This window comes from Canis lupus, chromosome X (genome assembly GCF_048164855.1).
Source record: "Canis lupus baileyi chromosome X, mCanLup2.hap1, whole genome shotgun sequence".
Classification (NCBI taxonomy): Eukaryota; Metazoa; Chordata; class Mammalia; order Carnivora; family Canidae; genus Canis; species Canis lupus.
This window is the reverse complement of record NC_132876.1, coordinates 12,255,233-12,277,774: the sequence shown is the minus strand read 5'-3', so window position 1 is coordinate 12,277,774 and position 22,542 is coordinate 12,255,233. Positions and strand designations below refer to the sequence as shown.

The 22,542-nt window shown below is 35.9% G+C and overlaps 1 long non-coding RNA gene across 1 annotated transcript in view; it reads right to left on the bottom strand.

The window, feature by feature from the left end:
* Positions 1 to 210: 210 nt before the first annotated feature.
* The window catches only part of LOC140627626 (uncharacterized), a 42,914-nt gene continuing 20,582 nt past the window's right edge, over positions 211 to 22,542 (bottom strand). The window contains exons 2-4 of the long non-coding RNA XR_012026278.1: positions 5,093 to 5,141; positions 2,780 to 2,921; positions 211 to 2,392 (exon numbers count right to left, since the gene is read on the bottom strand). This is a non-coding gene — a long non-coding RNA (uncharacterized lncRNA). The remainder of the gene's footprint in view (positions 2,393 to 2,779; positions 2,922 to 5,092; positions 5,142 to 22,542) is intronic.

Here is a 22,542-nt window from a genome sequence, read left to right as displayed (position 1 = left end):
CCTATTTTATTGAATTTATTTATTTATTTACTTACTTTTGAAATATTATTTATTTATTCATGAGAGACACAGAGAGAGGCAGAGACATAGACAGAGAGAGAAGCAGGCTCTATGCAGGGAGCCTAATGCAGGACTCGATCCTAGGACTCCAGGATCACACCCTGGGCTGAAGGCAGATGCTCAACTGCTGAGCCACCTAGGTGTCCCTATTTTACTGAATTTAGTTGGGTTTTAATATATTCAGCATTTTTCTGACTATAATCAAATGAAATTGACCTAAAGTTCTAATTTTCTTATATTACTTTTATCTTACCAAGGTCTCAATACAAACTTGGTAAGCATTCTATCATTTAAGATTTTCTAGACTAGTTTGTAAAAGATGGAAAGAAAGATTATTTGGTCCTTGAATATTTTGAAATGTAAACTTTTAAAATTCTAAATGCTTTTGTTTGGAGAAGAAGATAGTTGTTTTCTAACTACTGATTCAATTCCTGTTGTCCTCTCTCCTTCAAAGTTCTTCTAGGTGGACTAAGAATGAAATTGATACAAGACAAATTAGCAGGAGAAAATCAGATTTAATAGAGTACATATGGAGAACCCACACAGACGTGGAGATTCCAAACACAGTTAAACAAAATGAGGTATATATGTCATTCTGAACCAAGGAGAAGGGGTTGGGGTATGGGACTTTAAGGGGAAAGAATGCACTTCACAGGAAGATGAAAAAGAGTAAATGTTTGGTAAACAGATGTTTGCTGGGCCACTAGGAAACAATGAGACACAGAGGACTTGGATCAAACAGGTCTTATTAGGTTCCTCATTGTCTACCATATTAGTTTATGTCATAACATACCTACCTATAGTGCTAGCTCTCTTCCTGGAGCAAGTTCTCTACATAAATTATCTTTAGGCAACTGAAGGGGGAGGTAAAGAGCCTTTATTGAATCTCCTGAGTTTTGATTGCTTTTTAGCTAAAAATAATCTTCATGCCAAAGTGACCCATCTCGCAGCAGCCTGCTCTCTGCCCTTATGCTGTTATAAATTTTAGCCTATTCAGGTTTTTAAACTTTTCTACATTTTAAATTCAGTTTTGAAACTTCTTTATTCCCCAAATAATCATTATTACAGATATTGTTATTTCAAATAATTGATTCTTGTTCTGAATTACCAATGCATATTTGAATGGCTTTGTTCACAATTACTTCTGGCTTCTCATTCCCTCTATCTCAGTTAACCTTCCCTCTTTCTGAATTACATCTTTTATTATTTCCTTTAGTAAAGATGTGTTCATTGTAATGTTTCTCAGGACTTTCGTGGTCCCAAATCCTTATTTTGCCTCCTCTTTTGAATGATAATCTACCTAGGTATAGAATTTTAGGTTTACAGTATTTTTCTCTCAAAATTTGGTAATTTTCATCCTATAATATCCTCGTTTCAATCTTGCTGTGAAATAGTATATTGTCAATTTACTTGCTATTAAGTAGTCTACGTCAAATTTTAGGTAATTGTGTTTTTTCTTTGTTTTCATCATCTTCAGTGTTATGAAGTTTCCCTGGGATATCTCTGGATATAATTTATGAATAAAATCTTTTCTGGCAACCTTTCCTTTTCCCTACTATTCAATACTTTTAGAGTTTATATTCAATAGTCTGTATTAACAATGACTGCCATTTGTAATAGGTGTTTTTAAAACTACACATTCTTCCCAACCATTCACTTCTGGATATTCCAATAATTTCCCTATGGGCTCTAACTGAGAATTGATTTCATTGATGGTAATTGCATTTTATTTCATCAAGTCCATTGGAGTGGATGAGTTTGCTCAGAGCGCTGTGAGAAGTGGCCATGGGTCAGAAGACTGAGAAATAGGAAAAGATTGTCAGTGAGCTTATGAGGGTGATTTCAAAAGATGGGTAGGAACAGAATGCTAATTATAGAAGAGTGATTTGTAGGGAAGGCAGATAACAGATATAGGGTAGTGACTGGTGGGAAATGGAGGGGGCAAACGTTAAGATGGAAATGTCAAATTTAAATGTGGGTGTGACAAGTCAATGATGTAACTGGAGATAACACAAAACGGTTATTTTAAAAGTTAATTCCCTTAGGAGATGGAAGGGGAAAGGATTGAAAACACACTTTAGAGCATCAGATACTCCATTATAACCAGAAGAAATGTGGAATTTGTCCCTACTTTAGAGAGAAAAGAGACAGAAGGACTGAGAGGTGGACAACTGCCCAGAGTTATAAAGTTACTTACTCAGGTTTAGAAGCCAAGCTCCATAGCTCTTTAACTCATAGCTTTAACAATTATGACTGTGTGTGACCTCATGTGATCCACAGCAGCAGTGTGAAGTAAGCCAGACTTATTATCTAGATTCTCCAGAAGAGGAACCTAAAATTCAGAGAGGTGAGGGACTTGTGTGAAAAAATAGCAAAAATGACAAAGTTGGGAATAAAACTCCATTCTCCTTAAAAGCTCATAGTTCTTCACATTTAATTATACTGCCTATGCCTATGTCCTGCCTTTTCATACATCTAAAGATTAGTGTTCTGTGACGGAAAGTTGTTCTCCAAGTGGGGATATTGCAGATACATTATACCAGTACTTCCCTCATAGGCTCATTGTGAGTCTTAAATTAGATAATAACTATAGATGCCTCCCATAATCCCTTACATCGAACAAGTACTCCATAAATGGAGTACAGTTCCTTCAACATTCTTTTACTGACTGCTTATCTTCTTTTCCTGATTCTCAGGTCTTTCTTCTACTTTTATTTACCTCAGAGCAACTAGCATCTTTTTTGACCTTCTTTCCTTTGGTCTCAGTCCTTGATCATGGCTGCTTTCCTTAGCTTTCTCTCTTCATTGACTGCTGAGCTCAATCTCCTTCATGAAGCCTGCCAGGCTTTGGAGAAAAAAGGCTGGAATAAAACAGTGATAAAGAGACAAAGCTTAGAAGCCTGGAGGAAATAGGACATCAGTGACAGGAAGTATGAGGAAGTCTTGCGAGTAACAGTGAGCAGAGTTCAGAGACGAGGTGAATGCTAAGCAGGCATCTAACATTTGTGTGATAAATGGTACAATAAGACTAAAATGATCGTCTTCTCAAAAGTAATACATTCTACAAAGCACCCACACAGTAAAGACAGCAATTCCACTTTTCAGGTTTAAGCCTGAAGCTTAGACGGGGCCTATGTCTTTTTAATTTATTTGCAGATAACTTTATCATCAGGAACTGTAATTGCAGATTGAGTGTACCATCCGTGTATATATAATATCAATTACAAATACATTTACTCCAAGCCTGCTCCTACATACATTATCTCATTTAAACTTCATAACAGCCCAGTGAAGCAGCAAAGCTATTTTAATCTCCATTTCAACACAGGGAATAACCAAGGTTCAGAGAGTTCAGATAAATAGCTCCGGGTCAGACAGAGTAAGTGGAGGTACAGGATTTGCATACGCTCATCAGACTCCGGATTCCTTCTTTTCCCCTTTTCTCACTCTGCTTCACTAAAGAAAACCCATGAAGGCTTGTTGATGAGTAAGTTAACAAATAGTTGATAACAGGAAAACTCAAGGGTGTTTGCTTTCTGTGTTAATGACTTCTGTTTGATGTTCCTCTGATTTGTATGATGCAAGATTCAGGCTGGCGCCACCCTAATGATTTGTCCTGGCATTAAAAGTCTGCTTGCCCCTCTTAAAAAAAAAAAACAAAAAACCTAGGTGGCTCTGGTTGAACATCTGGTTTTGGCTCAAATTGTGATCCCGGGATCCCCGGAGGGAGCCTGCTTCTCCCTCTGCCTATGTCTCTGCCTCTCCCTGTATGTCTCTCATAAATAAATAAATAAATAAATAAATAAATAAATAAATAAATAATTTTAAAAGTTTGCTTGCCCCTGCATCTGCACTATACTCAGCACAGGGTCTAGCAAGCTTGTGGTTTGTTGTGGTTGCTCTTTAGAGCAGCCTTGCAGATAGTCAGATAGGTAGCTTGAAAAAGGCTACCAATGTAAAAACATTGCTCTTGTTGCCTTTTCAACTTTATGTACATTGTCCTCTAACCCTTTCAAAAAGGATACTTCTAGGGTGCCTGGGTGGCTCAGTGAGTTAGGCATCTGCCTTCGGCTCAGGTCATGATCCCAGGGTGCCGGGATTGAGCTCCATGTTGGGCTCCCTGCTCAGCAGGGAGTCTGTTCCCTCTGCCTCCCCTGCTTGTACTCTCTCTCTCTCTCTCAAATACATAAATAAAATCTTTAAAAAAAGAAGATACTTCTAAATGGGTCTGTTGGTTTTTTTCTGGCCAACTCTGTCAATCTGCTGGAAAATGCACCTTTATAGGATTTTCAGGGTGTTAGGCAGATTATGGGACTGTACAAGTAGAAAGTATATTCACTATTTAATTTCTCTAAAGGAAACAGCAAGGATTTGAATGCATTATTTTGTACCAAATTGCTTTTTTGATGTGGTTCTTGTTTTCCTTCAACACGATGTAGAGAAGGAAGGACAGTAACTCAAAGAAAAGTATTTTCTTGGTCTAGAATAATGGTGGAAGCAGGTTACTCTTGATCTGCATGTCTGGATGTGTGTGCCTAGCGGTAGATACATTTATATCACAGGGCTCCTTCCCATTTAGCCACTGAGAGTCCTCTTGTGGAGGGGAGCTAGATAAAACCTCAATTCTCTCATTAGAGTCATGTGCTAGCTTGAAAAAGGGTGTCCGATTCTCTCTCAACCTCTATGCAGACCTCTTTTCAGGAAGTGTGAGCACCTCAAGGGCATGGCCTATGCCTCATCGTATTCCTGGTGTCCTGGTATTTAACAGAGTGGATCCTCAATAAGTATATCTAAAATAAATGAATGAATGGGTACATGTAAAGAATGAAGGGATAGGTGGATAAGTGGATGAAGAAATTAATGAATTATTCATTAAGAATATGAGCTGGGATGTCTGAGAAAGCAGTGAGGGCTAGACTGGGCAAAGCCTATAATTTATAAGGAGTCTGGGAAATGAAGCCCTTTCACCATCTTTCAGAGGATACTCAGATAATCTAATTTAGACATCTTAAAATAAGTTACACTTACTCACATGATGGATTAAATTCTCATGTTTACCATCTTTCTCTTCAGAAACAGTGCTGAAATGAGAATAAAGTGGCAAAAATGGCATAAAAATTAAGGACAAAGTAAATAAGGCAAGTTCCACTGTCAAAAAAGGAAACAATTTCAGCATTAATTCGACAAATACATATTGAATACCTGCTATGTGCCAGGCACTGTTCTTGGCACTGGGGACAAATCCGTGAGCAGAACAGGCAAAAATCCCTGCCACCCTATAGCTTATATTCTAGTGGAGGAGGTGTGTTTTCCAAAGAAACCTGGAAGTGGATGCAAGAGTGGTGATTGATTTAACAAAGTGGAGGAAGTTATAACATAAAAATGCCAACAGGGGGCAGACATAAATAGAGGCAAGGTGATTTTCCACACAAAAATCAGAATGGCTCATGTTGAAGTATCAGACACTGCAGTAAACAGGAGTGGGGAGTTGAAATGAAACCAGAAGGAAGTGTTGAAAGTCTGTGTGTAGAGCTGATGGACATCCAGATCTCCACCCTCACCCTCCACAGTAGTGACCCACTTTCTTTTCCTCCCAAATAAGAGATCAAAGGTTTTGTTTCTGAAAGCTGAACTTGGAAAGCTCCAGACTTTGGGAAACCTATCACAAAGGAGGCCAGGGGTGAGATACCGAGTTGAAAACAAAAGGATTAGGTGAAAGTGTGCACACTGAGACTCCCAGCCTTCCCTGCCTTTCCTCCTCACAGAGCAGGTTATGTCAACGTGGCATAATATTGGTAGATCATTCTCCTGGGAAACTGACTTCATAAATAAAAAAAAAAAAAAAAAAAAAAAAACTTTGAAAGGCGGATATTCCAGTGGTTCCTCAGTAAGGAGACCAGTTTACCACCTGATCCTCATGTACTTCCACCTTTGCAAAGTGACGTCTCCATCAGTGTGTACTTGGTTTTACTCTTAACTGTGAACAAGCAATGTAAAGATCATCTAATGTTTCAGAAATCCAGAGACAATGTAGGAAACATATTCAAAGAGAAAACATAAAATGGTGAATCAGGAATTATCAAAGAAATAATAATATAAGAGCTGAAGGACTCAAAACTCCAGATCTGAAAAGATTCCCCAGAGCCTCAACTCTGGAATTTCTGATTTATTGGTAAGGAATGGGGCCCCTGCTTTGGAAGCTTTATATAGCCCTAAAAATGATTGTAATGCTTACCTAGGACTGAAAACAAACAACTCTTCCAGCTATAACATGCATTTTCCTTTCTTTTTTTTTTTTTTTTTTTAGTAGGTTTAGGTCATGTAGGCCAGCAAACACACTGACATATAAATATTTTTCCTGTGAAATTATAATAGTGTGTCTATCATGGTGTAACATGAAAAACCAAGGGCAGAGGGATAGGGCTTCTTTTTCCCAGTCTGGGATTCAAACAATGCCTTTTTTCCCCTCTGACTGTGTGTAAAATATATTTAAAAAAAGTAACAATAAACTTCTGTTTGACGATTAGCCAGTAAAATAGTTACAAAGCCTTTTTTTGTATAAGCTTGTATATTTCCTCTTAAAAACACTTTTATTTTTTTAAAAAACAATGCCCATATATGGGCAGCCCTGGTGGCCCAGCGGTTTAGCGCTGCCTTCAGCCCGGGGTGTGATCCTGGAGACCCCGGATCGAGTCCCACATCAGGCTTCCTGCGTGGAACCTGCTTCTCCCTCTGCCTGTGTCTCTGCCTCTCTCTCTCTCTGTGTGTGTGTCTGTCATGAATAAATAAATAAAATCTTAAAAAAAAACAATGCCCATATCTTTATGTAGATTACTTTGTAAAATGTTGGACCACCAAGGCCATGCCAAACTTGACTACAAGTAGAAAGACAGAACCCAAGGGCAAGAAGGATGAGCTTCTAGATACCTGTTCTAAAGAGCTATTTTTGTAAAATCATATAAACTGTCTAATTCCTGGAGCAAGTGGGAAAGCCTGACAAGGTAGGAAAAAGCTCTTGGTGCTGAAGGTACTCACATCATCTGACGGCTTCCTCTGCTGTCCTAAAGCTATATTTGTTCTGACCATAGCAGGTGAAAGGGAACCCCTGTCAATGCTGTTTGTTTGCCCTCTCCAATAATTTTCTGTCCTCTTAAGAACTGGATTCTCAGGGTAGATGGTAATAAAATGTTAAAGTGACCAACTTTGAAATTGGTTATGAGAATCTTTTATCCTTAAAAGCATCACCTACCAATCAAATATATAAGAACTGGGACCAAGGCAGATGTGCCAACAGAACCAAAAGGAAGTCATCCCTTGACCAGAAGTATCGATGGTTCTCTCCTTAGATATGAACTGTTCCACCTTGTCTCTGCTGAGACAATTTTCCAAAATATATTCATTCATTCACCACATTTACATTTATATTTTATTGCCAATACTTGAGGTCGGTATTCATTAGTTCAATCTGCCAACCCCCCTCCACCGAGCGCCAACTAGTTGCATAGCATGGAGCTAGGTGTTGTGAGGCTGCAAAAATGAGTTGCATGAAGGTTCTATCCTTCCTGTAGCTGAAGGTTTCATGGGTATAAATATGCGTACATTACTAAAATAAAATATAGCAGGGCACACAATTCCTCACAGGAAAAGAACATTAATTTTTGGAGTAATGTGGACTCAAGTCTACAACTTTGTGGTCTCATAATCTTGGAAGTTATTTTAACTTAATGTCTAAATTTCCCACCTCAGTAGCTGCATATTTGCATATGCATATGTAGTGTGCCGGATAAATTAAATAATATCCACATCAATCTGGCATATAGTATGACTTCAGCATATTTTTACTTAGCCACTCCCCCTCAGCCAATCATCCCAGCACCCTAAATATTTAAAGTTGCCTTGAAGTTCAGAGGAACATGAAATATTTGGTGGTGTTTTGCTTCTTTCTTGAATGATCCAATGTAAGACAGATTTACGTGGCAACCCACATATAGTTCTCTCAAAACTCAAAATAATACCTTTACTAAGACAATTTGGAGTGGTGACTTACTGTGTGGCCTTGGATCCTGCTTCAGAGACATCTGGCATATATTATCAAGAATACCATTTTATTTAAAAAGCTCGTAAAGCTTCATCCTCAGCTATTACTGATTTAGGAGTAGCAGATATATGGAAACTTTCACACTCTACTGAACGGGATTATATATTCTTCTCTTACCCACATAACTCATATTTCCAGACTGACTTCTAAGTTCCTCACTTTCTGATTAATGATGTGAATAGCATGGCTCTAGGCAGTGTTCTCTTATCTGACCATGCCACAGACTCACTTTCAGGTGACCTTCAGGAAGCATTAGGCAGCATTTCTGCAAAACTTTCTTTAGTAATGAACATTGGAAAAGAAAGTCATGATTGTGATTTTAAAATGATATAGAGAGTACAGAACACACATACACGAGGACTCTGAATTGCTTCTCTCTCTCTCTCTCTCTACACACACACACACACACACACATATACATATAAAATAAAAGACAGCCAATATATATATTAGTTTATATATATATATAAAACTGATTGACATCAGTTTTTTTTTCTGGAGCAAAGTATCATTAATTACAAAAATAAACTAACTGGCAAAGTCCTCATTAAAGATAAACGCGAACTGGGAAGAATATGTGGATAAATCATTCCCTGCCTCATTCAGATAGAGAGGAAACATTTTGACTCCGGAGGGAACAGTGAGAAATGTGTATATTATAAAGTTATATGTTTTAATAACTTCACCTCATTCTATTAAGCCTCTAACCCCACTGGAATCATAAAAGGTTAATATTGAGATGAACCCTAAGAACATAAATTAGGCATTGGCCATTACATCCCCCCAAATGAGCCTTAAGCTATGTAACACTTGATCAGCAGGAATTTCCTTTTTTATTAAAGAAATGAAGATACACTGCATTGAATGATATTATTGAGAATGCCTAAATTTTCTCATTATCCTACAAGTGCTTAAAATTGCTATTACCGATTTCTGCAGGCCAAATTCCAGGTCCCAATGGACCCCTGCTGAGTTTATGGAGTACTCGCAGGGAATGTGTTTCAATAGCCCGCAAATACATACTTATACAGTCATATTGGGTATTTTCAGGAGGAAATGAGATCTTTTATTTTTATTCTATCTACAAAGGAGGGTCAATCTGAAATGGTATACTGGAGCTACAGGCCACACATCAAAACTGAGGCATCACCAAAACTATTCTTCATTTATGAACTTTTTATGATATTGAAACACCACCAAGTTATCTATCATTTCTTGCTCCTTAGGTGGCTTCATTTTTCGACATTAGATATTACTACTTCACATTTGCTATTCAGCTATTTTAAAAGTGACACTTGTCCAATAAAAATGGTTGGATATCCTTTGCAGAGACATGGCACTTCTGGATTGCCATCTATTGCATCAACTTATAAGAAGAAATCCCCAGGTGGTAAATAAGGAAAGTGTGAGTCTATCATGGGAAAAACAATTGTATGCAATTTGAGGTTTTTTTTTTTTTTTTTTTTTTTTTTTTTTTGGCTTCTTCTGTTTTCAAAACCAGTTAAATTTAATTCATAGGTCTCAAAATCCCTTTTTCTTTAGTATTTGTGATGAAAAGTTCTCAAGATTCAAAATACACACAAACATTAGCTGTTTTAGTTTGTGGCACAAATTGCTTAATAAATATCTTATTGTATATTATAATCATTAATAATAAGCATTAATTAATGACACATTAATAATCATTCATTATAGCATAATGAATGGTGTGATACATATATTTCTAAAATAGTGCCATTTATCCAATCTAAAATTGATTTTTCTTTCAAAGCTTCTTTTAGTATTTCATTAATTATCTTGAAAAGATTCTAATTTAATCGTCATATCCAAATCCAGAAACACTAGTCAGTGGTTCTCATGATTCAGATATCTCATCAAAACACTGGAAGAAAAAATAGGCAAGAATTTAATTACTGAAATGATGTACTTTGTCAAAACAAGTATATTGAATTTAAAGTAATACAGTGTTTGGGAAGTTTAATGTTCTCGTTTAGAAAATATTCACATTTTCATGCATTTGATCTTCTTAACCAGGGAGATAGACAGGCAAAGCCTCAATGTTTTTTGGCTACAAAATAAGGATAATCGCTCTTATTACATAGCACTGCTATACAAATGAATGACATAATATATATAAGTCATCTACTAAAGACACCAGCAGATAGTAGTAGCTCAACAAATATTTTTGAAATGAATTAAATCTTCCCATTTTATCATGTGTGAAAATTCCAATTGAATTTGTTTTAATGATATGCCCAAACTTATAGATATTAATGATAGTCATGTTACCAGAATTTATGCCTTACTGATTCTTCTGAATTATTTCTAAAGAGGAATTTTGAATGTCCAGTATAAGTTCAATTCTTCCGATACTGTTTTAATCAGTATGACTTGAACCTATTAATTTCATTTTAGGAAATATTTTTGGTAATCTATTCCAGAGAACAAATAGATTAGAGCATGTTTCAAAATTGCTGTAACCTAACCATGCAATATGTTCAAATCACAAATTTGACCTATATCACCTAGCACCGTAGCATGGAGATAGTAGAAAGGATAGATTATTAATAGCTACAATTGATTCATCACTTATTTTGTACTAGGTACATAAGTGCTTTACACGGATCATCTCATTTAATCCTTGAAACACCTTAAAAAGTCTACTCTCATTATCATTACTTTATGAACAGGCAAAAATAAAGCACAAAAAGAGGTTAAGTAACTTTGCCCAAGGTCATAGAAGTAAGAAGTGGGAGAGGAAACTATTTTAACCCAAGCAGAATGGCTCTAGTCTAGGGTCTATACTCTTAATCTCCATGCTCCACAGCTTCTATGGATGATATGTAACTAAGAATAGATCAGTTGAAAAAAAAAAAAGAATAGCTCAGTTGAAATGCAAAACAATACAGTGTATTAGCCAAGGATATCAAAATTTGACTGTTGGAGAGACTTTAAAGAGAGGAAAATGAGGGTTTGGAAAAGCAAAAGGAATGTGAATGGATGCAGAGCAGAGGGAACAGTTATTGCAAAGCAGCTTTAAGTGAGAGTGAAAAAGCAGATGGAAATGGAATCTGTAACGTGGAGACTGCACTCCTATCTCTTATCTTTGTAAGGGACTGAAGTGTGTAGAGAGGCTAATAGGACCAGGAAAGAACATTCTGGAATGTTCTGGTGTGGTCTAATGTAGATAAAGTCATCATGTGCTATGTTAGGGAAGGTGTGCAGCCATAATCCAGTAGGCTGGGATGGGGAATTGAGACTGCATCAATGCGCAGCTATGGCATGGAGAGAACACCACTAATGCATGAATAAAGAATGGCTTTTTCAGCTCACGCGTCTAAATTGATTACATTTCTGAAACCGGATCAATAAGACTCTCAAGGCCTGAAGTAACAAGGAAGAGTTCATACAAGTGAGAATTGGAAGGAATGGGAAGGCTGCCAAAACATGATAAAGAAACTGGGTTTGTGTGGCTCAAACACAAACTGGGTTTGTGTACCTCAAATTCACACACATACGCATATATACACAGTAATCGACAATTTCCACTCTACATTTTCCTTAAGACTGCTTTTTAAAAATATATTATTATATTTTATTCAAGGTGTTAATTATTATCTAATATTATGTGTGATTTCTTCCTTTATAAAATTTAGTTATTTTTGACAATACTTGTAAATAGCTTATATCATATAGTGTGAGGAGAATAATCTTTTGCTCCAAATGTATAGATGACATCTTAATCACCTCGGGCTGCTCTAAAAAGTACCATAGACTGAGGGGCTTAAACAACAGAATTTTATTTCTCATAGTTCCGGAGGCTGGAAGTCCAAGATTAAGGTGCCAGCAGGATTAGTTTCAGTCGGAAGCCTCTTGGCTTGGCTTGTAGGCAGCTGCCATTTCTCTTGTGTGCTCATATGGCCTCTTCTTTGCATACTTGAACAGAATGAGAGAGAGAGAGAGAGAGAGAGCGAGAGAGAGAGAGAGAGAGAGAGAGAGAGGAAAAGGGAGAGGAGAGGGAGAGGGAGATAAACACCTTCTGGCGTCTCTTCTCATAAGGGAACTAATCCCATCATGAGGTCTCCACCCTCATGACCTCATCTAAACCTAGTTACCTCCAAATGCCCCATTTCCAAATATCACTGTGGGGGGATTGGAGTTTCACCATATGAATTTGTGGGGGACACAATCATTCAGTCTATAACATATGAAAATTATATATATTGTAAACTTTTATGCTACATGCTGGTGAAACAAGTTTCAAACATTTGCACATAATGGTGGAACAAGAAATTACTTGTAGCGGTTTATTCCAACTTTAAATCTATAAAGACAGTCAGAAATATCTTCTTCAGATCTCAATTGCTTGCCTATATATTGCCATTATTTTTTAACTTTTCTAATACATTTTGGTCAGTCAGATTCTAATCAATGAAAATCGGATGTTCTACTAGAAAGACCTTTATTTTTTTTCTTTTTGTTTTGTTTTTATTGAAGTTCGATTTGCCAACATATAGTATAACACCTAAGTTAGAAAGATCTTTAAATTGGAGGTCAGGAATAGAGGGTGAGGGGTGTTAAACTTGGCACTGATTTGCTAGGTAAATTTGACCTGCTCTTTCTTAGCCTCACTTTCTTTCTGGAAGAAAAAATGTGGTTGAACTGAATGATGTTTTAATGTGTCACTTGAGGGACCAAATGACGCTTTTCCCCCATATCTGTGATAGTTTTAGTCCTTAAAGTCCTGCCTACCAGGAAACTTCCACCCTATCATGTGAAAAGTTCTGATTTCTCATTATTGATGGGGACAGATGGAGAAAAGCACAGGGGTTGATCTCAGGACCCTGACGTCACAACCTGAGCAGAAACCAAGAGTCAGAGGCTCAACTGCCTACACCACTCAGACGCCCCTCAAACTGTTGTTGTTGTTGCTTTATTTCTAAGATTTTTGAGGGGCATCAGTCAGTTAAATGTCTGCCTATGGCTTGGATCATGATCCCAGAGCTCTGGGATCAAGCCCTGAATTGGGTTCCCTGCTCACTGGGGAGTCTGCTTCTCTCTCTGCCCTTCCCCCTACTCATGTGCAGGCTCTCTCTCAAATAAATAAATAAATTATTTTTTTAAAAAGGAGATTTTGATTAAAACTATAAGAAACATAGAGCAAAAGATACAAATTAGACTTTGCTTATCTATATTTAGCAGATACTGCAAAGGTAAACTATGGCAAATTCCTTTCAGTTTATAAACTTTTTACGGAAGAAAATTAAAAGATCTTTTCTGGTAAATGTTCTATAGACCTTGTCCACAATCCTGCTAGAAAGGAATGTGTTTTGCTTACCTAAGGCATTGAGGCTTTCATAGTGAAAGTGTTTGGATGCTCCATCACACAGAAAACATTTGATGAGATTTTTACTTTATAGAAATCGAAGGAGATAGCCTCCTTAGAACTGTGCAGAGAAGATGGCTCTCACTGCTATTGGCCATAGGAAACATGTTAAAGTGGTGGCCTGCCATAAAATCATATTTTCAAAGTGTGGTTAAAGAAAAATGTTTTTCTGTACTTAGTAAATGCATCGAGGATGAAAATGTGGGAAAAAAATGATAGTAAAACAAAGTATATCCTGCTTCTCCAAAACTGTTTGATGATCTTCAAAGAGGCCGTAAGTTGCCTAGAAAAGGATAAACTGACCGCACTTGAGCTCTTCAGTGTAATGTATAGATTTCAACAAACACTCATACAGAAAAAGAAAAAAAAAAAAAAAAACTTACTTTTTGGAAAAAAAAAAAAAAAGACTGCTTCAAAACTCAGGGAAAAAAATGTCACCATTTAAAACCATGGGAACATTGCCAAACAAATAAATAAAAGAAACATTGTTTGAAAATAGAATTTTAAAATTTTAAAATAGCCATATTTCATGTATTTTCCACAATGTATAGTATCTCATTGCAGGGCTGTAGCACAGTTGTTTTGTCCATGAATCTTTTCGTTGGTTCCAGCTTTTCACTGGCACAAACAATGCTGCTGTGAGTATTTTTGTACATATCTCATGGTTAGGGCTGCCAGATAACATGCAAAATACCCAGTTAAATTTGAATTTCAGACAAACAACAGATTTTTTTTAGTATAAATATGTCACTAACAATACATAAGAGATATATAGAGATATATGCTATTTTTTATTATTTATCTGAAATTCAAATTTAATTGGATGCTCTGTATTATTATTTGCTAGATCTGGCAACTCTTCTTATGGTCCAAATTTTCAAGAAGTTATCTAGGATATATACCTAAGAGTATGATTGTTATGTTACAGGAAATAAACATGTGCAACTTACTTCCAAATTGGTCATATTTATTTACATATCCGCTTGAAGTTGTATGAGAACTCTCATCACCTCACATCTTCACTAATATATAATATTGCCAGACTTTTTAACTTCACCAATTTGGTGAGTGTGAAATTATGTATTACTGTGGTTTTTATTTGAATTTCTGTCATTACTAACGAATTTCAGTATCTTTTTAAATGATTGTGGACCATTTGTCTTTGTTTTTGGTTTTTCTGTGAAACGCCCATTCATGATTTGTGCCTCTTTGTTTTTTCTGTTGATTTGTTTGTCATTTTGAAGATTTTGAAAATTTCTTCATGTATTCTGGACACTAAACCATTGTTGCTTTTATATGCTGCTTCCAGTTTGAGGCTTATCTTTTCAAATTAAGGTTAGTCTTTGTTGATCATCATGTGTATAGGTTGGCTTCCAGAATCTCTGTTTAGTTCCATTGTACTTATCGTCTATCCCTGAGCTCTAAACACATTATCTTAATAACTATAGCTGTATAAAAATACTGGATTATCTGATAGGGCATGTCTCCTAATTTTTTTGAGAATTGGTTTAAGGTCTAGTACACTGTCAGCTTATATTAATATTCGGTATGTGTGTAAGAATGTACATTATCCAGTTGTTGAGTGCCATATTCTATATATTTTCATTAGATTAAGCATGCATTTATGTTTCTCAAGTCTTCCAGATACTTAATATTTTTCTGCTTAATCCATCAACTGTTTAGAGAGGTATGTAGAAGACTTTCAATATAATGGTGGATTTGGTCATTTAGTTTTTCTTGTAGTTATGTCAAATTTTACATAATAAAATTCCAAGCTATTTTAAAAGCTATTTTTAGTAGATTCTATCAGGCTTGGAATTGCCTAATTTCTATGATGAATTGATTCTTCTATAAATTATAGTAACGATTTTTGCCGACAATCTATTTTGTCTGATATTAATGTAGCTAAGCCATATTTTTTGTTTACATTTATTTTGCGTAGTTTCCTATTCTTTTACTTAAATATTTTTCTGCCTTTGTATTTGTGTGACTCTTGTAAATAATGTAAAATAAATTTTTCAAAAAAGATTTTATTTATTCATGAGAGACAGAGAGAGAGGCAGAGGGAGAAGCAGGCTCCATGCGGAGAGCCCGACATTGGACTCGATCCCGAGTCTTCAGGATCACGCTCTGGGCCGAAGGCAGGTGCTAAACCGCTGAGCCACCCAGGGATCCCTGGTTCTACTTTTCATAACACTGTTTAGAAGGTATATGCACAATCCATTTTAAATATTTTCTAGTTCATCTAAAAAATTAATATGTATGTGTAATGTAACGAATTTGGCATTTTTCTTTTCTCAAACTATACAAAACCATAGAATGCTTGATTTCCAGTTACACTGCCTCAAGTTATACACTTTTCAGCACATGTTTTTCAGTACTTTTAGTTATATCTTGATTTTCTGTGAATATGTAGTGATTCCTATTGTTAGAAAACGAAGCAAAATATTTTGTTATTTTATATTTTCCCTTACATGAGCTTAATTACCACATAGTATTCAATTATTTAGAACAATCATAATTTAACTAAATCACTTTCGTTGGGCATTCAGCTTGCTTCCAAACTTTCACTTTTACCAACAGTAGGCTTGGTTGACAGAAAATTATTTAGAGGTAAACCCAAATAGCTCATAATAATGGTTAACATTTATTTGTTGCTTATATGAAGCAGTAATTGTGGAAAGTGCTTTCTGTAAATTATTTCATTAGTCTTCACAATGACACTGATGTAGGCCCTATTATTAGTGCTATTTTGGAAATCAGGGAACTGAGACTCTGAATTTATGTTACTTGGTTAAAGTCACACGGCTAGTATATGATAAAAGTGAGCTTTGGCCTCAGGAAGTCTACTCTTTGAGATGGAGAGCAAAACAGTGACAAATTTTTAATACATATTTTTTAGATTCTATTTAAGGAATCAAAAATGGTGTCATACTACTCCAACACACGCTTTAAACTATCAATTAATGATAAAATGCATGATTGGGAGCATCCATTATTGACATATTGTTTTGACTAACTAGTTATTTTAACAAAACTGTTATCTCGACCTTTCAAGCTTCTTTTCCCTCCAAGGCAACATAAGCCATTGCTTAATTTTTTAAATTTCTGGTGTGCAGGTATGTGGGCTGTGACCTTCAGGCTTTCCTAACAAAGAGATTTCCTAAATAACAAAATAGGTACTCATTATAAAAAGATAGGTACTTTAAAAAAAATATGCCTCACTTCCTAGCTTTCATTGAAATAGGATTAAATGAACATGAATACGTTTTATACCACTATTCAGAAACATTCCTCTAATATGATGATAAGAATAGCTGTAATATAATTTAATTGTAGATGTAAGTCATGAAATAAAGGTGGTTACAATCTTGACTACTTTAATCTAACCCAAAGACCTAGAATTGATTGATTTAGTGAGCAATTATAGATTTTAATTTAAACTTACTAAGACTGACATAATCTTATTGATTTTTCTATTTCATGTCACAGACCACTCAGTATGATTTCAGACTTGCATGAATAGCCATTTAAATGTTTGAAAATACAGTATGCATTTTGCAAAATTAAATGTCATTATATTCCACTTACCTAAAATAAGAGATACTTATAGCCAGAACACCAAAAAAAGCAAGTTGCATGAGGGCAGAGATTTCTGCATATTTGTTCACTACTATTGTCTTATTTCTTTGGACATAAACTTGGTAGAGAATAGGCACTTGTTAAATAGTTGTTAGAATGAATACACAACTGAATATTTCTCAGCAGTCACCAATGGGTGCATATCAATTATATGTTATCAGGGCAAAAAAGAGACTCAGAGTGCCTTGCTTCACAGCAGCAGTTGTCAACAGGTGGCCTGGCTGCATTTAGAATATATCTGGAGCAGAAATTGTGGTTTGAAAGGGTTCCCTCGATGATTCAGAATTACACTCATTCTTTGTAACAAGGTTTCCTAGTACGGTAAGTGCCAGCTACTTAACATGTTTCTTCCTGGGTAGATTTTTTTCTATTAAGCAATGACCCTCAAAGTTATGAATATGGCCTAGCATAAGAGTATTTTCTCATTGTGAATCATCCTTTGTCCTTTGTTCAATAGAATATATGTCTGTCTTGTATACAATCAGATGGGATGAGGAGTTGGGAGGCAGTTGTATAGGGTTAGCTGGAATGAAATGAGGTAGCAGACGGAATGTTAACACATGGTGGATACAATTACCAATATCGGAAGAGCCATTTTAAATATTCCATTTGTGTGTTCACTGATTTGCAGATGTTCTGGAAAACATCCTGTGATTTCATTTTTAGCATCTGAATCAAGAGACCATTCTAATCATTTTAAAAGCTTTTTATTATAAAAAGATTTAAAGGAAGCTGTGCGTTATTAACAGCTATTGAATATACACATTCTGGAGAAAAATATTTTTGAATGATTTCTCTTGCAGTTCTCATGGAAAACTGGGCAGTATTGTGTTTTCTTTCTCAAAGAGGAATGCAGATTTAAATGAATATAAGTCTGCCCCAGTCTATGAAGGCCCAATTTATGAAACTGAATTTAAAAACTCTATTGGTTTGTTATATTTTCTGTCTAGAGGCAGTCTTCATGCTCAGAAAATCCAGCAAGATCTATTAGAGAACACAAAGATAGTAGTTTCAAATTCTTACCCTGGTTTTGCCTTCTAAGATGACTCACTCTGTCACTCCGGCTTGTAAAATAAGATCACTTAAAAAAAATTCCTCTAATACGTAAGCTTCTATACAGTAACTAACAATCAACCAAATTTTGTCCTAAATCATGATTTCCAAATGTCCAAATGCCAGGTTGACTACATAAGTATCTTGTGTAGAGCCAGTTAAAATTATAGATGCCATGGTCTCACCTCTAGGTCTTACGGAAATGTGCAGTTTTGTAAAATATTTTGTTAAGTATGCTTTCTAGGTGAATCTCATGTACTCCTCCTCCCAAATCCTGAATTTTGGAACTCCTTTTTAAAGCACTTTCTGAGATTGTTTAATCTGTCACAGGCATATATTGGTCAGATTTTAAAATACACCTTTTATTACATGTCATTTCATGTAGCTGATTTAATTATTCTTTTGTATTCCTTTATGTGAAGCACTGCAATTAAAATCTATTATGTAAATTTTTCCCGTTTTCTCTCCTTATTTCACATTTACTAGTTAGGTTCACTTTTAGTAGGTGGAATTAGTAGACCAAAGGCTATGAACATTGCCACACAGGCCAGTAGAAGTACAAGGATGAGGTGAATGAGGCCCTCATCTTGGACACCAAATTTACATATTTTAATTCAGAATTTGAGAACAACAAAATTTATTGCAAAAATTCATAGTGAACAAAATAGCATTTTAAATAAAGACAGGATGAGATTTTTTTTTTCCTTTTGCCTCAGGCTCCAATATGGCTCAGGATGACACTGCTGCCAGCATCAATTGAGAATTATCCATTTCTGAAGACATTTACAAATTTGAAAGGTGGAAGATAATAGTATAATTTATCTCATATGTATTTACTTATACACATTTTTAAGACACAATGCCACAATAAAATAAGGTGACTTCCAAATCATATCTAATTTGGCAAAGCAGTGAATTATAAGCAGATAAGAAATTATAGGAAGTGCTACTTTTTCTCCTTGTTTCTTTCTGGCTTTGTTTCATACTGTTCTAGCTGTGCTGTTTGGTCCATACATGATTGTCATGGTTGTCATCTTCTTGGTGGATTGTTCTTTTATCAGAGTGGAATCTCTGTCTTTGTTCCCATTAATATTTTCCACCTCCAATTCTGTTTTTCTGAATATTAACATTACTTTTCTCTCTTTTGTTAGTAGTTTACTTGAACACTTTATTTTAAACTTGTCTGTCATTTTGCTTGGATATGATTCTTGTAAATAGCATATAGCAGGAACTATTTTTGTTCGGGTTTAGATGGCTTTTAATAGGAATGCTTAATCTATTTCCATTTATTGAGATCATTGGTCTATTTTGTGTATTTACCATGTTTTTGCATTACTCCTTCTGTTCTCCTTTCCTGTTTCCTACTGGATTATTGAGCTTTATTCTGTTCCTGCTCTACTTGAGTACTTTATCACATTCTATTCTTTATTTTCCTTTCATTTTTACCATTTAAACAAAAGTCTGAAATTATTGGAACTACCAGATATCTACCTGCAAAAAGAATGATGTTGGACTCCTATCTCAAACCATATACAAAAATCAGTTCAAAATGGGTCAGAGACTTAAACAAAAGAGTTAAAACTATAAAACTTACTGAAGAAAACATAGTTGTAAACTTTTGTAACCTCAGATTAGGCGATAATTTCTTAAATATGATATCAAAAAGCTAAGCAACAAAAATAGGTAAATTGAACCTCATCAAAAACATTTGTACATAAAAATATTTATACTTCAAAGGACTCTATCAAGAGAGTGAAAGGAAAACCCTCAGAATGGTAGAAAGTATTTGCAAATCATATATCTGATAAGGTACTTGTACCCAGAATATATAAATAATTCTTAAAACTCAACAACAAAAAGACTGATAAGTAATTACAATATGGATAAAGGGCTTGAACATTTTCTCTATTAAGATATACAGATGGCCATGGCACCTGAGTGGCTCAGTCAGTTAAGCTTCTGACTCTTGATTTCACTCTCAGAGTCATGGGATTGAGCCTTACATTGGGCTCCATGCCCAGTCTGCTTGGAATTCTCTCCCTCTCTCTGCTTCTCTTTCTCTCTCTCAATTAAATAAATCTTTAAAAAGAAGGTATACATATGGCCAATAAGAATATGAAAAGATGCTCAACAGGAAAATGCCAATTAAAACCACAATGAAATGCCACTTCACCCCTACTAGAATGGTTAGAATGAAAAAGAGAGGCATTAACAAGTGTTGACAAGGATAGGGGGAAATTAAAACCTTCATAAATTGCAGGTGTGATTGTAAAGCAGTGTGGACACTTTGGAAAACAGTTTGACAGTTTCTGGAAATGTTAAACACAGAGTTAACACATGGCACAGAAATTCCACTCCCCGGTATATACCAAAGAAAAATGAAAACAAATCTCCACATGAAAACTCAATATACAAATACTCATAGCATCATTGTTTATAATAGCCAAAATTGGAAACAACTCAAATGCCTATCAACATGAACATGTCTATCTATGAACATAATGTTCATCACACAATAATCCACACAATGGGATATTATTTGTCAATAATAAGAAATAAAGTACTGATACATGCTACAGCATGAATGATCATTGAAGACATTATGCTAAGTGAAAATCAGACACATAAAGCCACAAATTATGATTGTATTTTATGAAATGACCAGATTTCAGAAATGAAACAGTAAGTAGATTAGTGATTGTCTAGGGCTAGAGGAATGGGGTAAATGGAGAATGATTGTTAATGGGTAAAGGTTTCCTTTTAAGGTGATGAAAGTGTTCTAAACGTAGTGTTGATGGTTAGGGCATGTGGGTGGCTCAGTTGGTTAAGCATCCAACTCTTGGTTTTGGCTCAGGTCATGATCTTCAGGTCATTTTGGGCTCCATGCTCATCATGGAATCTGCCTGAGATTTGCTCCCTCTGCCCTTACCTCTGCTCTGTGCACTCTCTCTCTCTCAAATAAATAAATAAATACATAAATAAATAAAATATCAAAAAAATTAAAATAAAAGTGTTGATGGTTGCATAACTCTGTAAGTATACTAAAAACACTAAGTTGTATAGTTTAAAAGTGTAAATTTTATGGTGTTTTAATGATATTTAAATAACAATTTTTATTAAATATCTAAAATCAGATGTGCCTTGGCGGCTCAGTTGGCCTAAGCAGCTGACCCTTGATATCAGCTCAGGTCATGATCTCAGGGTGGTGAGATTGAATCCATGTTGGGCTCTACACTCAGTGGTGAATCTGTCTGGGATTCTCTCTTTCCTTTTCCCTATGCCCCTCCCCCTCCCAAATAATAAATAAATCTTAAAAAAAATCTAAAATTAATGAGTATATCTTTCTAAGACAACTTCTCTGATGTCCCTATATTCTTTTTTAATAATAAATTTATTTTTTTATTGGTGTTCAATTTGCCAACATACAGAATAACACCCAGTGCTCATCCTGTCAAGTACTCCCCTCAGTGCCCGTCACCCATTCACCCCCACCCCCCGCCCTCCTCCCCTTCCACCACCCCTAGTTCGTTTCCCGGAGTTAGGAGTCTTCATGTTCTGTCTCCCTTTCTGATATTTCCTACCCATTTCTTCTCCCTTCCCCTCTATTCCCTTTCACTATTATTTATATTCCCCAAATGAATGAGACCATATAATGTTTGTCCTTCTCCGATTGACTTATTTCACTCAGCATAATACCCTCCAGTTCCATCCACGTCGAAGCAAATGGTGGGTATTTGTCGTTTCTAAGGGCTGAGGAATATTCCATTGTATACAGAGACCACATCTTCTTTATCCATTCATCTTTCGATGGACACCGAGGCTCCTTCCACAGTTTGGCTATTGTGGACATTGCTGCTATAAACATCGGGGTGCAGGTGTCCCCGCGTTTCACTGCATCTGTATCTTTGGGGTAAATCCCCAGCAGTGCAATTGCTCGGTCATAGGGCAGGTCTATTTTTAACTGTTTGAGGAACCTCCACACAGTTTTCCAGAGTGGCTGCACCAGTTCACATTCCCACCAACAGTGTAAGAGGGTTCCCCTTTCTCCGCATCCTCTCCAACATGTGTTGTTTCCTGCCTTGTTAATTTTCCCCATTCTCACTGGGGTGAGGTGGTATCTCATTGTGGTTTTGATTTGTATTTCCCTGATGGCAAGTGATGCAGAGCATTTTCTCATGTGCGTGTTGGCCATATCTATGTCTTCCTCTGTGAGATTTCTGTTCATGTCTTTTGCTCATTTCATGATTGGATTATTTGTTTCTTTGCTGTTGAGTTTAATAAGTTCTTTATAGATCTTGGAAAC